The sequence below is a fragment of the Sus scrofa genome, chromosome 9, assembly GCF_000003025.6.
Source record: "Sus scrofa isolate TJ Tabasco breed Duroc chromosome 9, Sscrofa11.1, whole genome shotgun sequence".
Taxonomy (NCBI): domain Eukaryota; kingdom Metazoa; phylum Chordata; class Mammalia; order Artiodactyla; family Suidae; genus Sus; species Sus scrofa.
In genome coordinates, this window is record NC_010451.4 from 135881122 (window position 1) to 135900778 (window position 19657).

General features: G+C 47.6%; 1 long non-coding RNA gene across 1 annotated transcript in view; it reads right to left on the minus strand.

Moving 5' to 3' along the window:
* Positions 661–19657, minus strand: part of LOC110255548 — a 99363-nt gene continuing 80366 nt past the window's right edge. Inside the window, exon 3 of the long non-coding RNA XR_002336093.1 lies at positions 661–3204. This is a non-coding gene — a long non-coding RNA (uncharacterized LOC110255548). The remainder of the gene's footprint in view (positions 3205–19657) is intronic.

The following is a 19657-nucleotide window of genomic DNA, read 5'->3' on the forward strand; positions in this document are numbered from 1 at the left end:
GAGGACTGGTTCTTTAATCATTAGAAAATGACTTTTTTACCCATGATAATTGTCATTCTTTTGCAGGGTGCTTTCTCTGAAGTCAACTTAGATGCTCCCTGTATTAATTTTTTGATTTTTGTTATAAAGGTATATTGTTTGCCATCATTTTACTTTTAATTTATCTGAGTCTTAATATTTAAAAATTTCTGTAGACAACATAGAGTTTTATCTTATCTCTTTGTTCTCTTTTAATTGGTGCATTTTTAAATTCATGTGCTTAGAACATCTACTTATAAGTGGTTATTGATACAGGTGGGTTGATATCTCCCATGTTTCTGGTTCTTTTCCATTAATTGCACTTACTATTTCTTCCCACCCTCTTCCCTCCTTTAGTGCCTTCTGTAGTTGAAATTCAGTATTTTTTGGTTTGGTTTTTGTTTTTTGTCTTTTGTCTTTTTAGGGCCACACCTGAGGCATATGGAAGTTCCCAGGATAGGGGTTGAATCAGAGCTGTAGCTGCTGGCCTACACCACAGCCACAGCAGTGCCAGATCTGAGCTGCATCTGTGACCTACACCACAGCTCACGTCAACGCCAGATCCTTAACCCACTGAGCAAGGCCAGGGATCAAACTTGCATCCCCAGGGATGCTAATCAGATTCATTTCTGCTGTGCCACGATGGGAACCCCTCAGTTTTTAGTATGATTCCATTTTAACTCCTCTAATAGCTTATCAATTACACTTCATTTTGACTTTCTAGTGGTTGCCCTAGAGTTTGCAACATACGTTTTTTAGCTAATCTAAGTCCATTCAAATAATACTATATCACACTACATATAAGGCTGTTAACTTATAATACTGTATTCCCAATTATCCACATGTAATCTCCCAATTAACCAATATATTGTTACTATCATCACTTTAAACAATTATCTTTAGATTAGTTAAGAAAATGAAAAATATTTTATCTTCATTTATCCTTCTCTTATGATCTTCCTTTCTGTAGTTCAAGTTTCTGTTCTACATAATTTTTCTTCTCACTAAAGAATTTGTTTTAATTGGTCTGCTGCTGGGTGATGAACTGTCAGTGTTTGATGATTTGAGGAATTTTTTATTTCCCCTTCATTTTGAAGGATGCCTTCACTACACATAAAATTCTGGCTTGATAGTATTTTTTCTTTCAACAACTTACTATTGACCTCAATCACCTCCTGCTTGTGTGGTTTCTGAGGGGAATCCACGTAATTCTTCCTTTTCCCTCCATAAGCAATGGGAGCCCCCCTTACACATTCAGGTTTCTTTCAAGATTTTCCATTAGTCATTTTTTTTCTAATTTTTGGATTTTGTTTTCCTTTTTCTTTGTACTCTTACGTGTGATTCCCTTTGGTGTAGATATTTTGTGATTTATTTGTACAGCTTCGTATTCCCTGAGCTTCCTGGAACTTCATTTTAGTGTCTATCGTTAGCTCTGAAACATCTTGGCCATTTCTCTTCAGCTCTGTCTTCTCTTACTTCTCCTCTCCTAAAGCCCAAGGGCATGTACCAGACACCTTCTGAAACTGTCTCATAGTTTTCAGATATCCTATTCTTTTTCTCAGTCTTTTTTCTCCCTGTATTGCAGACGATAGTCCACAGACCAACTCACCAAAGGCATTCTTCACTATTGTTACAGAGTTTGGGATTTTCAGCGTTTCTTTTGAATCCTTTCTTAGAATTTCCCTCTCTCGGCTTACATGGCCCTTCTGTTCTTGTATGTCGTCTGCTTTCTCCACTAAAGTCCTCCATGTACTAATAATAGTTATTTCAAGTTCCCTGTCTAATTATCACAACATCTGTGCCACATCTGAGTCTGTTTTTGACACTTGCTTTGTCTCATCAGAGGGTGGTTTTTGCCTTTTGTCATGCCTTGTAATTTCTGTTGAACGTGAGATGTGTGTCAAAACATAAGAGGAACTGGGATGCCTTGAGGTGGTTAGATCTACGTTGGTCTGGCTGGGAGTCAGGCTGTGTTTACTGTTTGCCGTAGCTGTAGGTGTCGGAAACGTTCAGTCCCTCTAGCCTCCTTGTCTGTGTCTCCTCTGTTGGCTTTCTCTTCCCTGAGAAGTCCTGCTTGCACAGCATGTTTGTTTCACCTCCTTCCGGTGCAACCCACGCCGTGGTCCTGGCGCCTGGTTGCCGTGGAAATGAGGAGTTGGGGGCAGGAAACCTTCTGTGACCTTAGGACAACGTCTCAGTACCACAGTGTGCCTGGGTCCTGGACTCCGATGGTCACAAGGGTTTCCTAGCTTTTTGTTCACCCACTTACTTGAAAAGGAAGGCACCAGGGGCTGGAGAAAGAGAAACGCCCTTCCTCCAGGTGGGATGAAGCTCTGGTAAATTCTTCTTCCTTAAAGCCTGAGATTTTGCATGCTCTGGGAATATTTTATAACGTACTCTTGTCCTCCTCCTGCCAGAGCCATGGTGGATCCTTCTGGGTCTTAGCTAGGAGAACATGAGCCAGTTCCTAGAAGCTGAGCCCATGACATGCAGGGCTCCAGGAGTTCCTTGCTCTCTTTTTAGCCACACTCAGACTCCCTCAGATTGTCAAAATAATGCAATTATTTGTAATAGAACTCAATGGAAGATAACATGAGAAAAAGGATGTACATATACCTGTGACTGGATCACTTTGCTGTACAGCAGAAATTGGCAGAACACTGTAAATCAACTATGCTTTAATAAAAATCTTAATAATAATTTAAGCATTTCTATGAGCTTATGGCTCCCAGTAAGCCTATCTCAACTGCGACTTTCTGGATTTACCAGTCTCCCAAGATTTGACGGTAGGAGTTTGCCCTGCAACTTCTGTTCTTTTAAAGGTCCAAGAAAAATCTTTGATTTTCAGTTTGGTTAGCTTTTTCTTATCGTAAGGACAAGAATGACTATTGTCGTGATTTTTGCACATTGGAGCTGAAGCCGGAAGATCTCTAATCTTTCTGTCAAGCCCCAAATACCTCCCAAACGAATCAATCTGGTTTTTCTCATCTCCTTTCTATGACCTTAGGAAAAAGGGAAAGGCAGCAACTTACCTCACCTGGAATATTGTAATGGGCCCCTGACTGATCTCCACAGTCCTGCACTTTTGCTTCAGCTCCAAACACTTCCACGTGCCACACAGAGAAGCCTGCCACTACCACTGCAGTGGCGGCGGTGGAAACTGAAGGGAAGACTCTTCTGTGTAAACTTTAAGACATAGAAAATACATAGAAAATACAATGAGATAATAGCTAAGACATGAAAGACCCAATGGAAAGAACAAAGCTATTTGAAGAGACGGCCATGATCAGAGATTCGTTAAAGAGATGGTGGCTCAGTGGTTAATGAACCCGACTGGCATCCATGAGGATGCGGGTTTGATCCCCAGCCCCGCTCAGTGGGTTAAGGATCCAGCATCGCCGTGAGCTGTGGTGTAGGTCGCAGATGCGGCTCGGACCTGGCGTTGCTGTGGCTGTGGTGTAGGCCAGCGGCTACAGCTCCCATTCGACCCCTAGGCTGGGAACCTCCATATGCCATGAAAGCATCCCTAAAAAGACAAAACAAAAAACAACAACAACAAAAAAGAGAAGATGAAAGATGGATGTAGGACAACATGGTGAGAGAAGCAGAGTGTTGAAAGATGAGTTTGGGGATGGAGGGTGCTTGAGATGAGGTGGTGCTGGGTGAACCAGTACAAGGCACGCAGGACGCTTCAGAAGGCTTGACTGACTGGGGAAATGGGATCCCCAGGTTCTCTGGTAACCAGGGTTACCAGATGTGGATGAACACAGGCGGAGGAACTGAAAGTCTGTCTGGACGCTCAGATCCACTCCTCACTCCACGCATCAACACTGATACCCCCGACCCAGGAAATCAAAACAAACCCCAAACAAATGACTCACTGAAGAATCTAAACTAGAGAAACTCAGGAAGCAGACACTGGTCAGAGCTGAAGGCAAGAATGAGGAACTACAGAGAGGGACTGAATGAAAATGTACATGGCCAACTGCTGTCTGCGTGCCACGGTCCTTAGGGGCTCAGTGAACGTAGGAAGAAATAACTGAATGAGTGAATGAAGGAAGGATTTAACCAGCTGACTTCCGAATACTCACAGCACTGTGGTTTAAGATTGTATACATTTGCTCCTTTTTGTTTAATTTTTCTTTTTCAGGCTGAATCTGCAGCATACAGAAGTTCCTGCGCTAGGGGCGAATATGTCACAGCCGCAGCAACATAGGGTCCGAGCCACATCTGTGACCTACACTGAAGTTGGAGGCAACGCAGGATCCTTAACCCGCTGAGCGAGGTCAGGGATCAAACCTGCATCCTTAGGGACACTACGTCGGGTTCTTAACTCGCTCAGCGACCACAGCAACTCCTGCACACATTTTCTTAGTATCTTCCTAGAAGGAAAAATGCATCTGAAAGATCGACTGTTAATTAGAAGCCATCAGCAGCGAGGCAGTACAACCAACGTGGGATGAAAGACAATACCCAGCTTTCTCCTCTGCAGTAAGAAGCTGTTTTATGCCATTGACACTTTAACTGTCTTGTGTGTCTTACTGCAGGACTCTTACAAAAAGAGACGTGGGGATTAGCTAACTCCCTGAGCCTGACTATTAATGAGACAAGGCATTCGAGCTTCTCCTATAGCAGCAGAAATCAATGGTGATTTTAATAAAAGAGTAGCAATTGTATTTAGACCTTTCCCAGGCTCCGAAAACCATAATTCAAATTATATTCACCAGTTCAAGAAATATGCTTGTGTGTATGCCAGCATTCTCCCTGCTTGTTTAATGCAGCAATTACTTCTAAAATAGTCCTCACATGTCTATACATCATTCAAATTAACAATGTATAAAAAGGACGCTGCATCATGAGCAAGTCAGACATACTGCGGAAATGTAATATGGATTCGATGTTTTTAAAAAATCAGTTAATGGGGAGTTCCCTTTGTGGTGCACTGGAAATGAATCTGACTAGTATCCGTGAGGATATGGGTTTGATCCCTGGCAGAGTGGGTTAAGGATCCTGCCTCGCACACAGTAGGTCGCAACTGTGGTTCAGTTTTGATCCCTGGCCCAGGCATCCCTTATTGCCTCGGGGCAGCCAAAAAGGAAAAAAAAAAAATCAGTTAATATTATTAACCCTAACAGAGGAAGGTCTTGTTTTTGTTTTTTTGTCATTTCAATAAACTGAAAAAAAATATTTAGCAAATTTTCCCAATGGAGGGGCCCACCTACCAGGAAAGACAGGATGGCCCCAGCCAACAGACAGCCAGAAACGAAAGCCTTAGGCTTACCGCTGGCAAGGAACAGTCAGGGGTCAACACAACATGAGCTCAAAGTGGGTCTTTCACGGGGTGAAGCTTGAGAAGAAACCACATCCCTGCCCAGCACGCTGCTGTCAGTCTTGTGCGAGCTGACGAAGCAAAGGATCCAGCCGGGTCACCCTCGCACACCTAAGACCCAGAAACGATTCGGTAACAAGTGCATGTTGTTTTCAGCCACCACGTCTGCAGCAATTTGGATCTAGCAAATAGAAAACAAATCCAGCAACCAAATGAACCAAGTCCTCCGGGTGATAAAAGCTTCTAAGGGACGTCTCCACCCAGTGGCCCTCGTGTCCAGGACAGAACATGCCGAAAAACGGCGAAAAGACAAAATGTTGAGACCATTTTTAGCAAGGTTATGAAAAACAAGGACAACACTTTTTTCAAAGCTGGGTGGTGAGTTACGCTTCCAGAATGGCAACAGAAGGATTCTGGCAGATCAACTCCCCGGTAAACCTTGTGGAAAGTATATTAAAAAAAAAATTAATGTTTCTAGAAATGGACCTGACGACATACCACGATGGAAGAAACAAGTATTCAAGAAAATCCACCAAAACTCAGTAAGAACAGTGAGTCTGGCCTTTGAACCATGGCCTCCGTGCCTCCCTTGACCTCTGAGCTCCACGTGAAAGGAGCTCCCCTGCAGACCACGCCGCCGAGAGCTGCTGGCTCTTGTTCCAGCTACAGGCCAAGGGCTATGACACCCTCACAGGAGCGGCAGGCATCAGCGTTCCTCATTCTGTCCCCCAGCTACGTGTGGCAGGGCTACATCTGGGCGAGAGCAGCTGAGAAATCAGAAGTTCCTTCTTCTGCCCCCGCCCCACACCTGCAGACCCGGGCTCTGTCTACCCTGGGCAGCAGCACTCAGAATCCTGGGATTCTGATCACTGTCGTCCTGGCGCGTTCACAAAGCTGAGGTTTCCAGACAGGAAATGCAGCACGAAGACAGGGAGTCATGGGAAAAGGCCGAGAGGACGCTGTAGAACCACTGGCCCCCCAGGTGACTGTGCAAGCTAGGCAGGAGCCTTCCGAGCAACAGCAGTAGAGGGCTCCCAGCGCAAAGGAAAGGGACTTCGCAAGCATCACCCAGCCGATCAACATCACAGAAATAACAGCAGCAAGCTGTGCGGAGACTGGCTGCTACATTTCACCGAAAACGTCCAGTTTCCACCATAAGCTGTACATCTCTGCCCAGCCTCTTTCCCCAGGGAGCCTGTGTCTCCATACCGGTAACACGCCTCTCTACCAGCCCTTCGGTCTCAGCAACGACAGCACCACAGAAGAAACTGCATGTCCCACAAAGTTCTCCACGTTTTCATCTCAGGAGATGGCACTGCTTATTTCCTGAGACCCCCAACTTGAAGTCTGAGATCCATCCTCGGCCCTCTCTTTTCTTTCCAAGGAAATGTCCGCTGGTTCAACCCCTCTAGCCTCTCAGAGCTGCCCTCTCACGGGCCACCAGCCCCCTTCCCGTGTGGGGTGGGGATCCGTCACGATGCTGGCCAGATCCTGCCTGTGTGTGCGGGCTCAGCCCGGCCGTGGCTCTTCCGCCCCAGCAACAGCAGGCTCATTGCTGATGCCCAGGGCTCCCAGGCAGGACTGGAAAGCCAGCTTTCAGCTCAGAGCCATCACCTCCTCTGACGGCACCCCTCCCATGGCACCACATCCCAGTCAGGATTTTTTTTTCTTGGCTCCTAACCAATGTTAATAAATGTTTACTACTGGGTTACTCTTGAATGCTTTATTAATTGAATAAACGCGTGTGCATTTCCCTGCAAAAATAAGGCCAGAGCAGAATCTCCATCTCTGAACTCACAAAGGGTATCCATGACGGCAGCTATATTAGTAAAAGAACCCAGAACATTTAAGATCATTAGGTAGTGCAAAGTGACTGAGTAATTCCACTTATTTGAAATGTGTGTTCTTTGCATGTGGATGAGTAAGTACAAAAAGAGAGAGACGCCAAGGATGCTAGCAGTTGCTACCCTTGAGTTATACAGTTTACGGCTGACTTCTACATTCCTTTTTTTTTTTTAAGGCCGCACTTGTGGCATATGGAAGTTCCCAGGCCAGGGGTCGAATCTGAGCCACATCTGGGACCTACACTGCAGCTTGCAGCCATGCCTGATCCTTGACCCCCGGGAAAGGCCAGGATTGAATCCAAATCCTCAGGGACACTATGTCTGGTTCTTCACCTACTGCGCACAATGGGAACTCTTGTGTTTCTTATATTTTTGGTAAAACTTAAAAACTTTGAAATGAATATAAATCCTCCTCCTTCATATATTATCGTTTTTTCTTTTAGAAGGGACAATATCATGAGTTCACAGTGATTTAGAATTTCACGTAAGAGAAGCCGGCCAAGTGGGCTCTGGCAGAGTTCGAATCCCGTGTCACGGGGTAGACTTCCTCTGGAAAATCTGCCCACACGATGTAAATTGAAACTTGTCTTGGAAACCTGGGGGACCTTTCCCCCACTCCTTTTAATGTAAAGGAACAGCACATACAAAAGCAAAAGAAGGAGTGAGCATTGATGACTCGTGTTCTCACAGGCATTACATTAGAAAACAATCTCCAGTGGTAGCCACCGGAGACTCCAAGTCATAGACTACAGACGGAAAGTCATTTCGAAGGGTCACAGAGAAAACTCAGAACCACTTCATGTCGAGGCACATGCACAGGAGTTCCCGTTGCGGCTCAACAAGTTAAGGACCCAACATAGTATCTGTGAGGATGAGGGTTCAATCCCTGGCCTTGCTCGGTGGGTCAAGAATCCAGCATTGCCACAAGCGGACGTGTAGGTCACAGATGCAGCTCAGATTCAGCGATGCCTTGGCTGGGATGGAGGCCTGCAGCTGCAGCTCTGATGTGACCCCTTGCCCAGGAACCTCCTCGTTCCTGCAGGTGTGGCCCTAAAAAAAAATATACGTTCATTTTCTTTTCTTTCTTTCTTTTTTTTTTTTTTTTTTTTTGTCTTTTTGCTATTTCTTTGGGCCGCTCCCGCGGCATATGGAGGTTCCCAGGCTAGGGGTCAAATCAGAGCTGTAGCCACTGGCCTACGCCAGAGCCACAGCAACTCGGGATCCGAGCCGCGTCTGCAACCTACACCACAGCTCACGGCAACGACGGATCGTTAACCCACTGAGCAAGGGCAGGGATCAAACCCGCAACCTCATGGTTCCTAGTCGGATTCGTTAACCACTGCGCCATGACGGGAACTCCCATTTTATTTTCAAAACCACTCTCCCTCTTACAGGTATCCAACTTTAAAAGTTATAGGTTTAAAAACTAGCAGATGGATGAATCCATACACGGATAGATATACGGACGAAGGACAGAGTGGTGGGCTGAATTGTGTGTTCCCAAAAGTAACAAGTGGAAGTACCCTCTAACCCCCAATGCCTCAGAAGATGTCCGTATTTGAAGACAGGGCCTTTAAAGAGGTGACTATGTTGAAACAAGGTCGTAGTCCAATCGGATGGGTGTCCTTGTAAGAGGGACTCCGGGTCACTTTGCCATGTGGCAGAAAGTGGCACAACATTGGAAATCTACTATATTTCAATAAAAAACAATTTGTAAAGAAGAGACTGGACACACAACGGGACCAAGGATGCACACGCCTAGAGGAAAGTCCAGGTAAGGACACAGCCAAAAGGCTACCATCTGCAAGACAAAGAGAAAGGCCTCAGGAGAAATGAAATCTGCCAGCACCTTGATCTTGGACCTGAAGCTTGCAGAACTGCAAGAAAATAAATGCCTGTTATTTAAGCCAACCACCCTGAGCTATTGTGTGATGGCAATCGCAGCCAACCAAGAGAGAAAGAGCACCTGTGAATGAGAGAGGCATTTCCACTCCTCTGGACCCCAATTTTGTTCATTCCAATTACGTTTGAAAAATAATATAAGGTAGGCACGCAGAGAAGAGTGTATTTTTAGAAGTTATTTTTGCATTTTGCTCCTAACTGTGCAAATAATTCCTTCTGATCTATTGCCAAGATAATTTTTGTCCGTGGCTGATTTGACTGGAAATAATTTCGCCTGCAGACAAATTGTACCTATTGTAGTATCATTTCTCTTGGCGTTTCATCTTCGGAAAACAAAGGTTTCATTGTGATGATGGATGAATAACAGATGTTATTGTTCATGATCTTGAGACAGAAACGGTCTTTCGTGCCGTTCGCAATAATCCCCAGCAAAGATGAGAGGCTCACAAAGTCACCCTCACACACTTGGGTGACCAGCCAGAGTGTGACTTGCCTTGAGCTGGATGCGCTAGTTCTTGACTAACAAGATTTCTCTTCGCAGCGATTCTAGTTTAATGTATACATTTAGTGTCTCTTATAATGGAAACTTTTTCCTTACGTAAATTGTTGGTGCCTGTTTGATGACAGTTCTTTGTTCATGGCGCTGAATTTAACCTAATAATCCCATGAATGTTAAAACTCATGGAAGCAAATGGATGTGCCCCGCAGCCCTTGGCCATGACTTTGATACACTTTATATGACGAATCTCATTCGCAGATGGACTTCGTGTTGCTATAATTAGACATGAAGAGATCTGATGCCTTCAGCAGCCCAGGAATGAGGAGGCTAATAGCTCTTCGGGGGTTAATTTAGGAGCTGTAGAGAGCCAATCAGAAAACTGGCACAGGGAGTTCACAGACCCTCACCGTGTGAATCAGTTCAGGTGTAACACGCCAGGCCGCCTGCCTTCGATTTGGGCATGAAACGGCCCTCTCCTGGGTGCTTCCGAAGAACGCAGTGCTTGCAGTAGGCCCTGGAGATGTCGCCTGGGCCTGGTCCCATTTCCCCAGGGAGGAGCCGAGGCCGGCCACGTCCTTGGGTGCTTTCAGGAGCTTCACACAGACCCTACTGGACCCAGGGCTCAACTGCGAAACGCGGCTTCTTATGCAGGCAGAGAATTTGTTGACTTGCAGTGATGTTTTTGAGTCTTTACTGGGATTCAGAGAAGAGACTTGGGGAGGAAGGTGGGGGCAGGGCTCCTGAGGCTGCCTTCCCCTCGTTCCCCCCAAGGAACCGCGTTCTTCCAGAAGGTTCTTTGGGGGAGGCCGATGGGTGCCAACCCCTGCTCAGACCCGCTGTTCCGAAAAACAACAAGGGGTCCCATGCCACCTTTTCTTTAATCTCCTTCTCTTCTTCTCTTTTCATTTCCCTTCGTCTTCTTCATCTGAGGGTTGAGATTAAGGCCAGTCCGGCAAAGCAGGAGGGACAAAGTCTAGACGCAGCAACGGTGACTGAAACCGGGGGCTCTGCCTTTCGTCCCCAGCCCTACATGCTGACCTGGTCCTCTGCTTGGCCTCATTCAGCCCAGAGGAAGGACTGTCCCCCTATTTTGAGAGAGAATCGCCCTTCACCCCCCAACCCAGATGTGAGACGGGAGGGAAGTTACACTGGCACCCGAGTGATGCGGGCGAGCCCCGCGGCTGCCGCTGAGCCCCTGGGAGGACAGGGAGCCTGCCCAGGTCCTCCATCCTCAGCGCTGCCTCCGCCCCGGGAGCGCGGCGCTAAGCTTTAGCCACAGTCCCATGTGACATTCACGCTGGGGACTTTTTTTTTATTCTAATGCTACACAGTACTTACTGAGGGTTGGGAAATGATCCAGTGTTTTGTCCATTAATAATAGAATAATAATTAGTAATTCATGCATTTGTAGTTAATGTAATTAATCATAATTAGTTAAGATAATTAATAATAATTAAAGTTTGTCTTTCCGGCAGCCTTTGAGGTGGATACCATAATATACCTATTTCACAAATGAGAAACGAAAACTTAGGTTGAGAGATGGGCGAGACCTCCCATGGCTGGCAAGGGAGCTAGGTCTCCATCGCAGGGAGCTGCCATCCTGCAGCCACTCCCTGGTACCACACCGAAGGGCTCACCCCAGCCTAGCAAACTGCCAGTTCACTTGCGGGGTCTTTTTAAGGACTTACGTAATTTGCAAGAGCTTAAATCATTGAAAGATTCAAGCGGAGGTAAAAACATTAAACACGATGAAAACGGTGAAGTAGCATTTCAGAAATGCACACACGGTCATCAGATCTGTCCCTGGCACAGAGGCCCTACATCCCTTAGGCAGCCGCCTTCGCACCGCGTCCTCACCTGGCCTTTTCTCGGTGTGGACACGGTTGGTGTCGCTTCCTCCTCTTCTAAGCACAGCAGTCCTGGTGGATCAGGCCCCCGCCCTGACAACCTGACTCAGCGCTGGTTACCTCTTCAAAGCCTCCTTTCTCCAAAAACACCCACTTAGAAGTGAGGGCCTCAACATCCGGTGTATGAAGGAATGCAATTCAGTCCACGAGGACGGGCTTCTATTTTTTTGTTTTGTTTTGTTCCCCCCCCACACACACAAACTGAGATTCACCTTGTTACGTCATAGAGCTCCTTGGCCTCCATGGGCCTGACTGCCTTGAACGCTACAAGAGTAATAACCCTACGCCCGGGCACCTGTACTCTGAACTAAGTGAGGTTTTAGCTGTTGTGAGAGCTAGCGGCATTCCTTGAGTCGGGGGATGGGAGTGCAGTTAATTTTAGAGGAAGAAAGAGTGTCTTTGACTCTGAGAGCGAGGCTGGGAGTGTGTGTGAGGGGTCTTAACAGACCTCAGAGGCAAGGACAAAGTGGCCCTGGGATACACACTCTAGTTGCAGTAAACGGGGAGGGATCCCAGCTGGCCCCAGCGGTGCCGTTGTGTCCTGAGGCGGCAGGTGGCACTGAGAGGGAGAAGCAGCCATCTGCTTCTGGATTATGAGTCATGATAACAAACACGAGCTTAATTACAGTAAAACGCTCTGCGCTTTTTAGTTGAGAATTTGGTAGAGGTTTGCCGGCTGAGCCTTCAGCTCCTTTAATGGAATAGATGAAAACGAGAGAGGCCCACAAATACTGTCCGTGCATCACGTGGTCACTGCAGACCTCGTCCAAAGTTTGGATGGCTGGGAGGTCAGAGGAAGACAGCCTCCGAGGGACTTGCTCAGCGGCTCCAACAAAAGCACAGATAAGTGCAGCGGGAACCAGGGACAGGGCATCCGTTTTGACAATCCCTGTGTCCAGTGACCCAAGGGCAGAGGTAAGAGGATTTGCAGAAAGCAAGGCGTCAGACACTGTGTCTAACATGAATACAGCCCCCAAGGAAGAGGCAAGTAGTGCCTGTGCCCAACGCACCGCTGGAGGGAGGCCACGGGCTCTGAAGAAGCGTTCCAGAAGAAGGAGTTCCGTGCTCCGGACCCGCTCTGGGAAACAGTGGGACGGTGATGAGACGGTAACTTGGGCATCCCGCATGGCACCCGGGACTCACGTTAGTGATGTCTCAATGTCCCTGCAAACATGCGACACGTCCCAGGGTCCTCCCCGTAGCTGTTTTCTGATTGCGCACGTTTGCAGGAAATAGTTCACTTGTGCATATATGCGTTCTTCCCTCACCCGACATTAAACCACAACTAAAACCTCAAACTCTCCCAGACTGACCTGCAGGCCTGTCTGAGGTCACGAGAGAAGGGGAATGGGAATCTATCCGGAGGCGAGGAAGCCGCTGGCAGCAGGCAGGAGACGGAACAGGCCCGAGAAGGCGGAAAACCCGGCGTCGGAGGAAAAGGTTGGGGAGAGAGATCAGAAGTCGGGGGATGACCAGGGACCAGGGAGGCAGATGGACGGCGGAGGCAGAGAAGTCCATCCCGGAGAGCGCCAGCCTCCTCCTGGAGGGAAGGAAGCACGGCCAGAGTTCACCTCCTCCAGGTTTTCCAGCAGCGAGCATTTCCCTGAACTTATTGAGGCTTTTCTGAAACGTACCAGCAGTCCGAGGCCATCTCCGTGAAGGGCTTGGTGTGCCCACCGATGGCAAGTCCCCCTGCCCAGGTCCAATGCCAAGGGCTCCGAATCCCTGGAGCAGCCCCGGCTGTGACCAAGGTACCCCTTCAGCCTCCAGGGTGCTGGATCTTTGTCTTTTTCTTTGCAACCTGTGCCTTTTGTTTGCATTCTCTGCAGTCAATAACCGGTCCCACTGGAGAATGAACGCCCTAACGTTAAGATTCAGAGGAGCATCTGTGACTCAAACACCCCCACCCTCCTCCCGTGCCCACCCCTCCCTGGATGGACAAGTTACCCAGTGCACTGTGCACTGGAGCCATCAACAACTGCCCCAGGAGGCTGCAGGTGGGGCTGGGCTTCGGCTTCTGTCTTCACCATCCTCGGCTTTCATTGCTGAGACTGGACAGGTCTCCAAGGACAAAGTGCTGGACACAGTGCAACATAAGGAATGAGAAGGGGTTTTGAGTTAAACGCCCTTGAGTTTGAGTGCCTGAAAGGCAGAGATCCTCTTGAACCCTCAGTGCAAAGAGGAGAAAATTAGTGACAAAGAATCTGGAAAAATCTGTCTCTTGATATGCAATGAAGATATGCAATGGTAGGCTGATTTTCAGCCATTTCCCCCCAAGGTTGAAGTTTGATTCCCTCCCAACAAAATTTTGATGGAGCCTATCCATACTTGATTTTTGAAAGCCTCTGGTCCTTTCTCCAACAGAATAGGCCACGTGTATATGCATCTGTATATGCGTGTGCATATATACAGACTTCCTTCCCTGTACACACTGCAGTCAGAATGGGGGAGACCGCCCACTGGGGGCTGCCCCTCCTCCACTCTGCTTGGCCCCTGGCCCTGATCCAACAACCAGGAGGGTGAGGACTCAAGCCTCAGAATCTCTGAGCTCTAGAGAGCTTGCGGAGTTTCAAAAAACCTAGCATTGAGCCTAGAATACTGCTGAAAATGTGAAGATGAATGCAATCTACCCAAAACAGTGTCTGGAAGGCCGAGGGAAATGTGTTCACATTCAGAAACCCCATCGAGCCCCCCAATTAACATGTGATTCATAACAATGGCTTTGAGTTAAAATTTTCATAGCATCAAAGACCTTGGATTCATTCATTTTTGACAGCTCTAAATAGAAATGAACACAGTTTACAATTAAACAGACGGCTCTTCAAACCCTTGTGCGCCCTCATTCTAATATTTTTGCTCTTATGAGCCTTTTTCCTCATCAAGAGAATGGGAATGATGATAACTTCTCCGAGAGAGGCTGCGACCCAAAATTGAGATGGTGCGTGTGAAATCACCTACAGTTTCTTGTGTAGAGCAGGCAGATACTCAACTAAAATCACCTTCATTCCTTCCTGGGGGGCACAAAGGAATAAAAATATTAGCATTCAGGCACTCTCTTCAAACATGATGTTCTTTGGTGGATGGTATCTTTCTAGAACGAGATCCCTCATAATTAAAGAAAATCAGACCAACTCATTATTTTTATTTCTGGGGAGAATGACTACGGTCCGATTTCCAAAGCAGTAAGTGGAAACTGTGCTACAGCAGAGGACTTCAATTATTTACTGGAATGTCTCTTTCCAGATCCTAGTTTATGAAAGGAGAAGATTTAGGTAAAGCATAAATGGTAGCGAGAATCCAAGCGGAGGAAACAATTTGCTAAATAAAAGAACCCCAGCAAAATGCTACTGGCATCAAGAGATATTTCATAAAGGAAACCAATTATATTTTTGTTTGCTTTCTTTGCCTTTTTTCCACTGCAGTATTTTACTCTGCAGAGACCTTTCTCAGAGGACTTGCCTGCTTTGGCATCTGAGAGGGGGGGCTGTGTGGCTGCTCTTCCAGATGGAGCCTATGTGAGGAAGGATGCCAGGGAGGAGGGGAAGGGAGCACTAGAGGGGGGATGCAGAAGCCCTTTCTTCCCACCTGGAACCCTCTTCCGGCTCTATCAATCCCCTTGTGCCAAGAGGAAAAAAAAAAAGAAAGGTTCAGAAGAATTTGTGAAGGCAGGCGTAGGTCCAGAGGGTCTGCTCCCGCACCCAGACATGTAGGTGGAGGTACTTCTCCTGTTTCACCGAGTTTTTGAGCTTCAGCTCTGCGTCTGTCATCATTTCAGGTGCCTCACACGCATTATCTCATTCAATCCTCAAGACAACCCTGTGTGCTGGAATTTTATCCCCATGTGATAGAGGAAAGTGGAGGCTCAGAAAAGTCAAGTCACTCGGGTTGAACTGGGCTTTCCGACTTAAAAACCCATGCATTTTTTCCCATTTCCATCTTGCATCCCTCGCAGGGCGCAAGCCTTCAGGATCCCCTCTGTGACTGACTGCACTGCCTGATTTTCCTTCCTGCAGGACCATGCCCCCCCACCCCCATCTCCGTGCTTCTGAATCTCTCTGCAAACTCCCAGCTTCCAGATGCTTACCTCCAGCTGCCTGCTTGAAGCTCCTAAGTAGGACCTGTGTGATGCAGTGACCAGTGTCCTAACAGTCCCTAAGCTATAAAAATGACAGCATGTTCCAGACAGGTCCTTCATGACATGAGCCACAAGTCTATCACAGAACACAAGCAGACCTGCAGACAGGACAGTCCAGTTGGCAGAGGGGACAGGTCACTGTGTCTCACTGTATCCCCTGCTGCTCTGACTGAAGCCAAAAGTCACATAGGAGCAGCTGGAAGAACAGGTGATGGAATATTCTCCAGACCATCATTCATGAATATGAATGCTTAAAATCACATGTTAGAATATCAAGAAGTTTTTTTCTTGCTTTCAAATTTTTAGGTTTTTTTTTTTTAACCTGTTCTTGTTATCAAGATGTCATATTCTCTGAGTCTCTCGGAAGGTAATGATTTTCTTCATTCTTTACTATTTTCTGGGTCAAATCCTTTCTACCTGATGAGTCTGTCTGCTTCTCTGAGCTGTGGATTTCCCTCCAGAGATGATGGATTCTGCTTCTAGGTAAATTGAGGTCTGGCTTGATAAGAGTCCCCTGCTAGTGGTCACCTTTGGCCCTCCTGCTCAACTTCTGGCATCACAGCCACCACAGTGCACGCAGCCTTCTGTCCCACTGAGTGGCCCCAGGAAGCCGGCACGCCACCTCCATGTGCAGAGCGTGAATGCCATTCAGAGGCCTTAGCATTGCTCTCTTGTCACTGTTCTCTGAGCCCCCACATGTCCAGCCCCAGTTAGTGACTCTGGGGAATACCAGTGAAGGGTGAGGTCAGCTGTTCCCCCTGGGAGGTAGAACTATTTTGAGAATTCAGCCTCTGAGCTGACTGAAGTTGGCCAGGAGGTAGGTCCTTCCGTATATGGATGCCCTGTTCACGCCTCTCGCCCCACCCCCGCCTTAAACCCCTATATCACCCAGCAAGGAAAGCAAAATCTGGGTGTAAGAGCTGCTCCTAGTCTGCCAACTCAGCCCTGGATTAGTCTGCTCGGACGAATGAAGGACCACAGACCAATGGAGCAAACTAGGAATCCACTGCTCACAGTTCCGGAGGCGGGAGTCCAAGATCAAGGTGCCCTCCAGCTTGGTTCCCTGCTGATGGCTCTGGGTTGCTGAGAGCCACCTTCCTGCTGTGTCCTCGTGAAACAGAGAGGCAGGAAGCTCTGGGGTCTCTTCATACAAGGGCACTAAGCCCATCTAAACCTGATTAACTCCCAAAGCCCCACCTCCAATTGCCATCTCATGGGGGGGGGAGGGTCCCAAGGCATAATTGAATTTAGGGGGGCACAATTCAGTGCAAAACAGTATCCCTCGCTGTGCTCTGACTGACCACGTGGGGCCCCATTCTTGGTGCCCTGACTTTGAGGGTGTTTCTGCCGCCATCAGAGAAGCTGCTCTGTGCCTCGTTTTTCCAGGATGGCTTAGCAGGCAGCCTTATTGGCTTATTCTGCAAACTCAGTCCTGGGCAATTCTTCCAACCACACATCCCACCAGAGTAGGTATTAAAGCACCCTGCCTGCGATGCATTCAACCCTTTGGGCACGAAGACCCTTGAGACAGGAAGAGAAGGGGGCAGGTTGTCCAGCCCTATCCCCTTGGCAAGTGGGTCTGCAGGGAAATATTGGCCAGGAAAGAGCATTTCTCTATGAAATGTCCCTCGCAGGATGCTCGCATTGCCCAGCCAAAGGATGTATTGATCCAGTCACCCAGTGAAGGATGTCACGGTGGCTCCCAAGGTTGGCAATCACGAATAAAACTGCTATCAACATCTGTGTGCAGGTCCTTGTGTGGGCGTAGTTTTGAATTCCTTTGGGAAAATACCATGGAGAATGAATTTTGGATCATATGGTAACGGTATGTTTCGTTTTGTGAGACGCTGCCAAGCTAGCTTCCAAAGTGGCTGCACCATTCTGCATCCCCACCAGCGATGATGGGAATTCCTGTTGCTCCACGACCCACCAGCATTTGGTGACGTCATCGTTCCAGATTTGGTCGCTAGAAGGGTCTCACGGCTGTTGTAACTTGCCTTTCCCTGATGACAAATGAGGCGGAACATCTCTGCCATCTGTGTGTCCTCTGTGTGACGTGTCGGTTCAAACGTCTCTTTTAATGATTATCTGTTGTTGTCTGTTGTTGTTGTTGTTGTTGTTGTTGTAATGATTGTCTCTAATTGTTGAGCGTTAAAAGATTCTTCAAAATATATTTTGGGTACCAGTCCTCGACTGAAGACATGTTTTGCAAACATTTTCTCCAAGTCTGTAGTCTGTATTTTCTTTCTTTTACCAGTGTCTTTCACAGAACAAAAGTTTTAATATTAATGAAGGCCAACTGATCAATTTTTTATTTCATGGATCCTGCTTTTGGCATTGTATCTGAGAAACCAACTCCAAATGTAATTTCTCCTGGATTTTTCTTCTGTTACTTTCTAGGAGTTTTATAGTTTTGCATTTTACGGTTAGATCTGTGCTCTATGTTGAGTTATTTTTTGTGGATGGTGCAGGGTCTGTGTCTAGATTCATTGTTTTGCAGTTGCCTCAGTGGATAAGCAGTTGCCTCTGCACCATTTTTGGAAAGATTGCACTTCCACCTTTGCTCCTTTGTTATGCACTTAGAAAAAAATCAATTTCTCATCAAAAGCAATTCTGATTAGTTATTTTATGTTCATTTAAAAAAAAGGAGAAGAAAGAGGAAATTAAACTTGAGGCAAGGAGTAAAGCAATGGTCGCCCAGTAAATGCTGAACCAGGAAGCAGGCCCACGTTGGAGCCCTGGGACTTCACGGAACCAGGTTTTTCCAAAAGGAAGACTTTGGAAAGCAAAGTCCCTTGTAACGTAAATCTATGAAATGGCACAAAATCGGGCCTTATGATCATTTCTCCAAGATTCAAACTGTGCATCTGCCTACAGAAAACAACCCCCTGAGCAGCATAGGGTTCCCCCTGCATAGTTCCAAGCGCCACATTTTGATTCTGCCTCCAACGTAACTCATTTCTATAGGAGGCAGCCAGTAAATTAGCATCGGTGATAATAAAACAAACGTCTGTGATAAACAGCATCTGACGCTGTTCCAGGCTTCATGCTGGGTTCTTAAACACACATCATTTCTCTGCCCACAATTTGCTCATCTCTAACCCTGAGACATCAAGATAAATGCTTTCTGTTTTCCTTCTGTTCTGACATCTGAAGAGCCTGTAACATCTCACCAGACATCCCTCCTTTCCCTGCACTGAGGTTTTCTGGACAAAGTGTTTGTCTTGCTAGTGGAACAAGCTGAAGGTCTAGTGAGAAGACTGCAAAGCACCAGGGGAGGAATCCGTCTCTTTCCCACATGGGCGGCTTCGGAGTCCACCTCCTTCCCCTGAGCGGCCACGTTCCCATTCCCCAGCAGGTCACAGGCAGCCCTTGTGCTGAAAATTCAGAAAACTGCCAGGGCTTGCCCACGAGCTCCGGCTTCTGAAGTGAGGTGTTTGGTGGTCAGGATCAGAGGAGCTGCAGGCTCACGACGCAGCCCTGCCCCTGGTGCTGGAGGGCATCCATCCGGCCTCCTGCAGAGATGCCCTGATGCTGAGGGGCTGCATGAGCAGCTCCCAGAGGGACCCCTTTCAAGGCTCTCAGGGCCTCCTCCACAGTTTGCCTACTTGGAGCGGATGACTTGTGCCTCCCTCACCGGGGAGCTCAATCCACGTGGCGGCCAGGTCCCAGGAGCATCAGGAAAAAGCGAAGGCAGACTACTTTCAGTTGCTTTTCGAGGTAAACCACCAGTGACAATTTCCGTGGCAGTTGTACATCAGCGCTGCCCACCTGAAACCGGATTCGCCCTACGCACCCTGTAGTGTTCCTCGCAGAGGAAAGCGAGGGTGCGGGGACCTCAGAGGCAGCTGCGGGTGAGCGGGTCTGAGAGCCGGAAGCTGTGCCCACGCTTCCCACGCATCACCTCCTCCCCCTCCCATCAGTACGGAGAAGACAACGAGCAAGGGCCAGCTTGGATTTGAACGCAAGTCTGGCTAACTCCAAATGTCACGCTCTCAACAACGCCCCTGCATGGCAGCAGAG